Source organism: Sciurus carolinensis, chromosome 11 (genome assembly GCF_902686445.1).
Source record: "Sciurus carolinensis chromosome 11, mSciCar1.2, whole genome shotgun sequence".
NCBI lineage: Eukaryota > Metazoa > Chordata > Mammalia > Rodentia > Sciuridae > Sciurus > Sciurus carolinensis.
The window spans coordinates 20,597,163-20,607,447 of record NC_062223.1 but is presented as its reverse complement, the minus strand read 5'-3'; the positions used below and the strand labels follow the sequence as shown (position 1 = coordinate 20,607,447).

The following is a 10,285-nucleotide window of genomic DNA, read 5'->3' as shown; positions in this document are numbered from 1 at the left end:
ATAAATATTTTCTTTTTTACTGATATATGCCAGGATTTTACAATGAACATATAGCGAGTCTGATGAGGGAAAAAGCATGGTTCAATTCAGAGATACAAGGCAGTAAAACAGATGAAGGGTAGAAAAACCTGTGAATGCAAGTGTATTTGCAAGTTTGCTATTGCAAGAAGAAATACTAGGAAATCTGACAACAGGACCCACATGATGAGAACTTGAGAAATCCTGAATGAGACAGGAAAATGAACTGGGAAAAAAGGAAAAGTTTAGGAAGCAATAACCATTCTGGAGGCCCATATGATGGATCAACCCTCTTCTCCACAGATTGGTTTGTTGCTCTTCCTCTCCCTCCATTTTTTAAAAAACATTTTCTTGAGTCCTAAAAGGACTTGATGAGATTGTTATCCAGAGGTTTAATATTTGCATGAGTTTGCTGAAGTATGGTATCACTAGACATGATTGACTTTTAAATTTATCAGTTTAGAAGAACTGAGAATGAGAGTGTCCATCCTGTCTCTGAAGAATAGACAAACTATTGGCTTTTTAAACACACTGGAGATTTCAAAGCTACTAATAAGTTGTAACACTGAAACACCATCTTAAAATTGAACTGAAAAACTGTGTTTTGTGCTTAAAGTATTCACCCTATTGTTTGTGGTGTGAGGGTTGGGGATTCATCACAATCAGGATTGATTTTCTGTGCTATTCCTGTTACTAGTGAGTCTGCTCTAATGACCTGCATTCTACTTGTGAGTAAATATTCTATATATTTTATCCATTGCTGTACTACTAGTGCCAATTATACTGATTGATTCACAATAAACAATCAATATATGTATTTACTGAACACATGATTTTGAAAATAAATCAATGATTTCCAATGGTTTAGTGTTTCAGGTATATTATCCTCTCCCTTTAAATAATCAAGCCCATGAAAAAAAATGGAATATGAGAACATTACTGAATTTATTCTTGTGGGACTATTTAGTAATGCAGATGTGAAGACCCCCTGCTGTGTGATATTTTCACTTTGCTATCTTGCAATTCTTTCAGGAAACCTGGTCATTCTTCTCACCATCAGCGGAAACCACCTTGGTGAGCAACCCATGTACTTTTTCCTCAGCTACCTGTCCTTCATGGATGTCTGCTTTACTTCCACAGTGGCCCCCAAAACTAATCACAGACTTACTGGTTCAGTGGAACACCATCTCCTTCAGTGGTTGTGTGTCCCAGATGTTTCACGCCCACTTCTTTGGAGCCACTGAGACCTTTATCTTGGTGGCCATGGCCTATGATCACTATGTAGCCATCTGTAGACCCCTTCACTATGTGGTCATCATGAGCAGACGGGTGTGCTATATCCTTGTGATGGCTTCTGTCATTGGAGCTTTCATCCATTCACTGATGCGGGTATTGATCGTTATTCAACTTTCTTTCTGTGGCCCCAATCAGATAGACCACTATCTCTGTGATGTCTTCCCCCTGTTGAAGTTGGCCTGCACTGACACAAGGCTCTTGAAGATCATAATCATTACCACCACAGGGGTGCTGTCCATTCTGACCTTTGTTGCCTTGGTAATTTCTTATGTCATCATCCTGTCCACCTTGAGGACTCGCTCATCTGAGGGCTGCCACAAAGCCCTCTCCACCTGTGGCTCACACATCATGGTTGTGCTCATGTTCTTCTTGCCCCTCATCTTCACCTATGTCCCCATGGCAGATCTGTCAGCAATGACAAAGTTTCTGCTCTGTTTTACACCATGATTGCCCCCTTGTTCAACCTTCTCATCTACACACTGAGAAATGCAGACATAAAGAATGCCATGAGGAAAGTGTGGGGCCCCCACAAATTATTGTAAGGGACTTGAAGCCTTGGGGTTGACACCCTTGGCCTGATCTTGTTCTCCACACTGAATCAATGTCAGTAAAGAGGGCATGTGCAGAGAGGTGGTATGTGTCACCCAAGCAGCACATCTTGAAGAGAGAAGACCCTGCCATTCTCCTTCTGTTGCTTTACATTTCTGAAACTGTACACAGAAGAAGGGAACCAGATGATCTCCAGGTTCTTCCTGTCTCTGACATTCTACCAGTTAATCTGTCCTTCATAAACCAAGACAAAAGGAACATTATGTTACTGATATTGATTCAAATTAGAAACGCTTCATGGTTTGTCAGTTGTGCCCTGTCTCAGGAAGCAGGTTTCTCAACTGAGACATCTGCTATAGATACAGAGAATTAAGAACTTCTTTATTGAGGCTTCCACTGCCATTAAAAATGACAAAATAAAAGAAAGATGTATCCGTTGCATATTTTAAGGTTTGAAAACAGTGCGATGCAATGTAGTTTTCCTATTCACATTGTAACTGATGGAAGATATTGTAAGTGATTCTTAATAACCTGTTCTACTAATCAGAGGTTTCAAATTGAGGCTGCCATTATGAAATTGATGAAATAGAAATTTCTAGCACTCTTCCCCCTACAGAAATATCAATTTAACAACTGTCAATGTATAAATATCCTTTCACAAGAGTTCAGAAACCATTTGAGATTTTATAACATGAGTGTAACACAGACATTAGGAAAGATGAATTGAAAAAGGCAGGAAGAAGAGTTTTACCTTCTCTGCATCACCCTTTCTCCCAACCCCAAGCATGAAGAGCAATACTTTCCCAGTCAGGAAAGATGAGGAAAGTGAGCACTGAACTTGGCCTTAGACCCCTATGTGGTGCCTTCCTCAGTAAAATCTACTGCTGTGCAAACTCTTTTAGTACCAGATTCTATTTCCAGTACCTGTGGACTAATCTCTAGCTCACCACAGCACAAGAGGCCCAGACTCTAGGTCTGCCTTCAAGTTCTTGGGGCCTGCCTCACCACTAGCCCAACTCTACTAGCCCATGGCTCTAGTGTCAGGGGCGGGCTCTGAGGGGCCCCAGAGCCGCACCATGGCCTGATCTCTAAGATGGCGCCTGGCAGCTTGCCAGCCATAGCTGCACTCATAAACAAGTTTTAGAAGTAACTCTGGTTGGCTGTTGTACATGAGGTGATCCTGGTATCTGCCTGGAGACTGTTCCTTGATAGGCTGACTTTCCTGGTAGTCTACTCTCTGATAGGCTGATGTTCTCAATATAAGTCAGAGACTTGTGGAATAAACCCCTTTTGGTTCCTGTGATCAAGAAGAGTGTATGCGTTGTGATTACCCACCGCCTGCGGGCGGTGGGCGATCATAAGTGGTGCCAAAACTGGGACCTCGAGTTATAAAGAAGAAACTGATCATGTAAATACAGGGAAAGTAAAGTACAGTCTGGCCAGGTTAAAGTTTGCTGGATAAGCGACGAGTTAAAGTTTGCAGAGTAAGCGACGAGTTAAAGTTTGCTGGGTAAGCAACGAGTTAAAGTTCGCAGGGTAAGCGACGAGTTAAAGTTTGCTGAATAAGCGACGGAGTTAAATTTCACGGGAAGCGACGAGTTAAAGTTCTCAGGAAGCAACGGAGTTAAAGTTCACAGCGAAGCGACGGAGTTAAAGTTCGCGGGTTAAGCGACGGAGATTTCCCAGTCTCTGTTACAGATGCAGAATTGCCAGTGTTACTATCAAGAAGCAGGAGAGATTTTGGCATCACAGCGGCCGTGGTCACCACGGTAGCAGTCTCTGCAGCGGCAGCCGCAACCGCAGGAGCAGCATTGACACAACCATACAGACAGAAACAATAATCACTTGGCCGAAAATACAGCTGCAGCCTTACAGACTAAAGAGACCCTAAACCAACATCTAAGAGCAGGCATACTCCTTGTAAATCAAAGAGTCGACTTACTACAAGAACAAGTGGATATCTTGCAAGAACTTTTGGGACTGGGATGTGTTTATCCTTTAAGAGCAGTGTGTGTCACCCCTATTGCTTATAATAACCTTAGCTCTGTGGTTATGTTATCTAAAAATCTCTCTGTCTACCCTACTGGCAATTGGTCATCTACGTTTGATATTATTATCTGCTTAGGGATAGCCTATGTTATACGCAGACAAATCAGAGCTCGCCAAGATGCCCGATGTCATCAACGGGCTATAGTACAGACTTTGTCAGCCATTGAGACAGGCACATCCCCCCAAGTATGGCTAAGCATGCTGGACCAGTAGTCAAAGATGGGTAAGATCCGTGGAAATGCATACCAACCTAAGACAGGGTTCTGATGCCTGGAGGTCAGAATTCCAATGACGGGTAAGGATGTAATTTACCATGGACAACCTAAGACAGGCATGGTCCCAAGTCATCTTTTCTTTATTTAAAGAATAAGGGGGAGATGTCAGGGGTGGGCTCTGAGGGCCCCAGAGCCGCACCATGGCCTGATCTCTAAGATGGCGCCTGGCAGCTTGCCAGCCATAGCTGCACTCATAAACAAGTTTTAGGAAGTAACTCTGGTTGGCTGTTGTACATGAGGCAATCCTGGTATCTGCCTGGAGACTGTTCCTTGATAGGCTGACTTTCCTGGTAGTCTACTCTCTGATAGGCTGATGTTCTCAATATAAGTCAGAGACCTGTGGAATAAACCCCTTTTGGTTCCTGTGATCAAGAAGAGCATACGCAGGCGGTGGGCAATCATACTCTAGACCAAACACATCAAAAGAATGACTTTGGTCCCAGATGCTGGAATGGTCCCAGGATCCTAGTTATCAGGCTGGTTCCTACAAACTCAGTCTTTGAGCAGACACTTCTGATACAAGCTCCAAGCTGGCACCCATGGATTGAACTTCCAAGTCTGCCCAACTGTCAGGTTAGATTCTGCAGCCCAAAATCCAAGCCTGTCCCATAGCACCAGGATTCAGGCCCTCTCCAGCTCCAGATTGGCCCTGTGACCCTATTCATAAGGCCATCAGCATCACTGAATCAGAGTGCAGGACAAACCCTGCAGATATAGACTCCAGGAGGGTACCCATTGTCTAAACTTCCAAGCCCTCCTGCCTGCCAAAGAGGATCCAATGACCCCCAGGTTCTAGTCTAGGATTGTCCTGCAGGCCCCAGGCACCACACTGGTGCCGAGCATACAGCTCCATGTTTAATCAGTGTCAGGTCAGTCACCATGGCCTCACACTCAAGGCCAGCCCCTGCACAAACAACAGATTAAAGGGCCATTCTTGTCCTAGTAATTCCCATTCCTGGACCAGCTCCTAGGATCTCAGGTTCATGGACCATCCTTTTGACCCAGGTTCCAGTTTGTCCCCAAGGGAACTAAACTCCAGATCAGCTAACATGTATGCTAGCCTCAGTGGTCTCAGGCTTCAGGCAAATCTTCAAAGTCTAGGTAACAGGTTAATATCAGACTGGCCCTAGGCTATCTGTACCCAGTCTACATGCCTAGCTCAGAATAAGACCAGTTTCAGGCTCCAGGGCAGTATATGGTCAAAGGTCCTTCAGTATTTAGGATCTATGCCTACTCCAGAATACCTAGTGTCCAAGTTCTTCCCAGCAGACTCAAAAGACATAATGTTTCCTATGAACTACAGTTCCAGTCTACCCCTGTAGACCCAGGCTCCAAACCAGTCAGCACAGACCCACCATCCTATCTGGAGATTCAGTCTTCAGGACAGGCCAAAGGCACTGAGGCCACAGGTTCATCTCAGTTTTACAAGAACAAGGACTATTCCAGTTTTTATAATCACCTGTAGATCAGATTGACTCCTGTGGACAAAGACTGAAGTCCATCCACTATGCATATAGTCAATAGATTCATCTAAGTGGGTCCAGGATTCAAGAAGAAATTCATGGACCTAGATACCAGGCCTGACAATTCCTGCTTACATTTCTCATCTGTTCTTTCAGTCTGTGTGCTTTATCCATGAGAACCTTGCTATGGACAGAATGTCAGGTATCCACAAATCACATGTTGAAATTCTAAACCCATCAGGATGCCATTAGGAGATGGAGGCTTAAGGAGGAATTCAGTTGTGAAGGCAGAGTCCTCAAGCATGGGACTGGTGCCCTGACAACAAGAGAGGAGGGAGTCTGAATTCTTTGCCCTCTGCCATAAGAGGACATGGCAGAGGATGGACATCTGAAAATCATTAAGAGGCCCTTCCCAGGAACCAAGTCAACTGGCACCTTAAAAATAATTTTCCTAGTCTTCAGAGTTCTTGGAAATGAATATCTGAGACCTGCAGTCTATTATTCTTATGTTCTCAGAGCTTGAAATGACTAAAAGTCCTCAGCATTCTAATCATATTTGTTTTGATTCCTGGTTTGAAAACACTAACATGACTGCCAATCTGGTTCTGGTTCTACTGTCTACATTTTCTTTTAAACTGTGTACTTTGTTTTTGTTTTGCTTTGCTTTTACTTTTTATAACACTGTGTACATTTTTCTCTATAGGCATATAAATAGCTCTTTAGCACTGTGGGTTAGTTGCCATGGAGGAGAACCATCCTACAGTCTCATGACAGGTCTCAGTGTAGCAGTGAGCCTGTTTCATGGACTGTGGTTCACAAGTTCTTCATAGCCCCCCTTCTAGGTTGGACAGGATGACTGAGGGGGCTGGAGTTGGATTTTTTCATCCCTAGATCAGTTGGTTCTGATAACATCCCAGCAGGTTAGCTTCTTAGCTAATTTTTCCAGAAGGCACACCTTGTTAAGGCAGACAGAATGCACTCCAGTATTCAAACTGGTTCCTTTATCATCTTTCTGACAGGAGGACAAGGGAATTTCCTCAAATGCTTAAAGTGGGAACTGCTTAGTATATTAGCAGGTAAAACTCACAGGGGATACCCCTGAAGTTCATCTCTTGTCTACTCTGAGCCTCCCAATATGTCCCAGTTAACCGCTGATGCTTTCCTATACCAGCATTGTTAATGCAGAGCCTTCTGCCCTAGCAGAAGCCTATGATTCCATTTCTTTCATGCTCTCCCATTTTAGAGTAGTAGTGTGACTTGTAACCTCATTTCTCCTGTGGATCCAAGAAGAGTTGACTTTTACAATTATTCATATATTTACCTTTGTTAACATAGAATGGGGATGCCCAGCTCCTTGCAAACTGAGTTAGATACCAGAATACTTTTGGCTTTAAAACGGCACCTGTCCTTACTGTTCTTTTAGTTTTTTTTTTTTTAGTCTTAGAGATTATAATAAAATACTATTGTGACTGGTTAATAAATAACATATTAAGAATTAAGTACATTTTGTATAAAATATATTATACATATAATTATTAAATTTTATTTTGAATTAAAGTTAACCTACTCAATATGTAATATAAGAAATTTAAAAGGTAAAATTCCATTTATACTTGTGATTTGTGCTTTTATTGACATATTTTTCTGTCATGTGTGATTTAAAATTTACAATCCATTCTTTAGGACTTTAAGTGATCAATTGTATATAAAAAAATCAGGAAGAAAAATACTGTATAGTTACATATTCTAGTTCTCTCCATTTTTTCCTGGAGTTCTGAATTTCCATCTGGTGTGTCTTCTCTTTCAAACTGTGTTCTTTGGTCATGTATTTCTGCTTTTGATTCATAGGTAAGGTCATTGTTGTAACTACTTTTGCAGGCTGTCTTTAATTAATACAGGATTCTGTATTGACATTATGTTTTCCTTACTTTAAATGTGCTTTTCTTTTGAATATCACCTCCCCAGTTTCTAATAGAAGTAAGACATCATTATTATCCTTGTTCCTTTGTATAAAATATAATACAATATGAATTTTTCTTGACCTAATTTTAAGATTAGTCCTTTATACTTAGATTTCCAGTTTTTCAATGTCATGTACATATGTATGACTTATTTTCCCTTTCTTTTTTCAAAATTTTTATAATTAGTTATACATGACAGTAGAATGCATTTTGACATATCATACATAAAAAGACTATAACTGCTCATTCTTCTGGTTATATATGATGTCAAATTACACTGGGGTTATAGTAATTTATGTACATAGGATAATAATGTCTGATTCATTCTACTATCCTTCCTACTCCCCTGCACCAATCCTTCCGTTCACTCCCCTCTACCTTATCCAAAGTAGCTCTATTCTTCCCTAGCCACCCCGCTTTCCTGTTATTGTGAAGTAGCATCTGCCTATCAGAGAAAACACCAAGCCTTTGGTTCTTTGGGATTTGTTATTTCACTTAGCATGATATTTTCCAGCTCCATTCATTTATGGGTAAATAGCATAATTTCATTATTCTGTAAGACTGAGTAATTCCATTGTGTATATACACACATTTTCTTTATGATTTTAAAATCCTTAAAATTTATCCACTAATGTTATGTCTCATCTCATAATCTATCCAGATTTGCATTTCAAAGACAGATGAAAATAGTGTTACTTTGCTGTTGTTAAATTGAGCATTCTATAGGTGTCAAATTGTCAATGGTGTTGCCTTCTGTACACTTGGTGATTTTTGACCTTGTTCTATTAATTGTGAAAAAACAATTCTTTAAGTGTCTTTTTCTCAACTAGGCTAGTCTTTGATTTTTATATCTGGCAGTCTCTATATAGTTATATACACATCAGAACTCTTATGTTACATGTTATAAATGAAGTCTTCAACTACTTACAAAATTATATCCTCATTTACATTCATTGAGACAGAGAAAACCAAAATAGACAGCCTTCATCATAAAGGAATATTTTAGATATCTAAATTTGAACATACTAAAATCTTCCTCTGGAAAATAATAAAATTATTTTAATGCAAATTATTCAATGCTTATGAATATTTAATACTTTTCAATATTTAAAAAAATGGTGCACAGAAATTATAGTATTGTGCATTTAATAATGGCATTTTCGTCATTTGTTTTGCATTGTAGGGAAAATTTTCAGTGGTTCCAAGGCATCAATATGTTAATAAAAGATGTACTTAAACCAAAATTTTGGAAAAAATTTCCAGTAATGCATTTTAAAATACTATGATGAAAAGTTGGGCTTTCTGTTGTGAGCATAACTTTAAAAAATGCACTTTATGCTTAAAGCAGTTTTAGGGTCACATGAAAATTTCATGGAAGGAACAAAGAATCCTTAACACATGCACTCTGCCCTTTGCAGTTCCCTGTCAACACCTCTTGCATTGGTATGGAACATTTGTTACAGTCATTGAACCAGTATTAATAAATGCTTACTGAAATTCACAGATTATGTTACTCTTTGTCGGGGTACCCGGGACCCCTGGCCCTAGGTGTGGCTAAGATGGTGCCTGGCAGTGAGCCAGAGCAGTAACTTTTGCACAAACATCTGACATCATTTTAAGGAAGTCTTTATGACTGGTTCTCTGGTCTCATGCACAACGCATGATCTCGGTATGCCCTGCTTGGCTCTCTGTATCTGTCCACGCTTTTCCCTCATGTGCTGTCCTTTGATTGGTGGTTTTACCTATATAAAGTCTGTAACTTCCCTGCTGGGGAGGGAAATAGGATAAGAAAAAGAAACAATAGAAGCAGAAGGACAGCGCGCAATAAAGCATTGAAACTTCAACCAGGTGTCGTGTTTCTCTGCGGGCAGGGAACGCAACAAGTGGTGCCGAAACCCGGGAACAAGTAAGTTAATCATAATTAAAAAGATATAAAGGGATCAAAGGGAGGCAGCCTCGACGATCGCGGTTGAGCGACTTAATGGGACACGCGAAAGGCGGTCCACCAAAAGGAAAAAGAAATAAATATTAGAAAGTACTAACCAGAGGGGCACGCGAAAGGCGGTCCATAATTAGAAAAGAGATAAGAAGGTAATAAACAGAAGGACACGCGAAAGGCGGTCCATAAATAAAAAAGAGGAATCAATTAAAAAAAAAAAAAAAAAAGGATGGACTAGCGAAAGGCAGTCCGGAGACAGAGCCAAGTGAAACGCGGCTCGGGGTGGACTAGTGAAAAGCGGTCCACCTTAAAAGTATTAAAGTGAAAGTAGCAGGCGAAAGGCGGCTACACCCTGGACTAAGCTAAAAGCGGTCCACATTAAAAGTATTAAAGTGAAAGTGGCACTCGAAAGGGGGCTACACCCTGGACTAAGCGAAAAGCGGTCCACATTGGAGACATTAAACTGAAAGTGGTGCGCGAAAGGCAGCCATCAATCAACCCGAACCAAGCGGAAGGCGGTCCAGTGAACTGAAACTGGTATGCGAAAAGTGATCACAGTAAATTAATCATGGGTTCTGAGGTGTCTAGAGTTCGGATGGAAGGACTATTAAAGGCTTTATTAAAGGCTAATGGAGCACCTTTAAAGGTTTCCTCAACTAGGAAGTTTTTAAAAACTGTAGAAGATAAAGTCCCTTGGTTTTTAAATGCGGGATTGTTGGATCAAGAGAAACTATC

The 10,285-nt window shown here is 40.8% G+C and overlaps 1 pseudogene; it reads left to right on the top strand.

Moving 5' to 3' along the window:
* The first annotated feature begins 938 nt into the window (after positions 1 to 938).
* On the top strand, positions 939 to 1,856 carry LOC124959154 (olfactory receptor 4S2-like; annotated as a pseudogene).
* Positions 1,857 to 10,285: the final 8,429 nt, after the last annotated feature.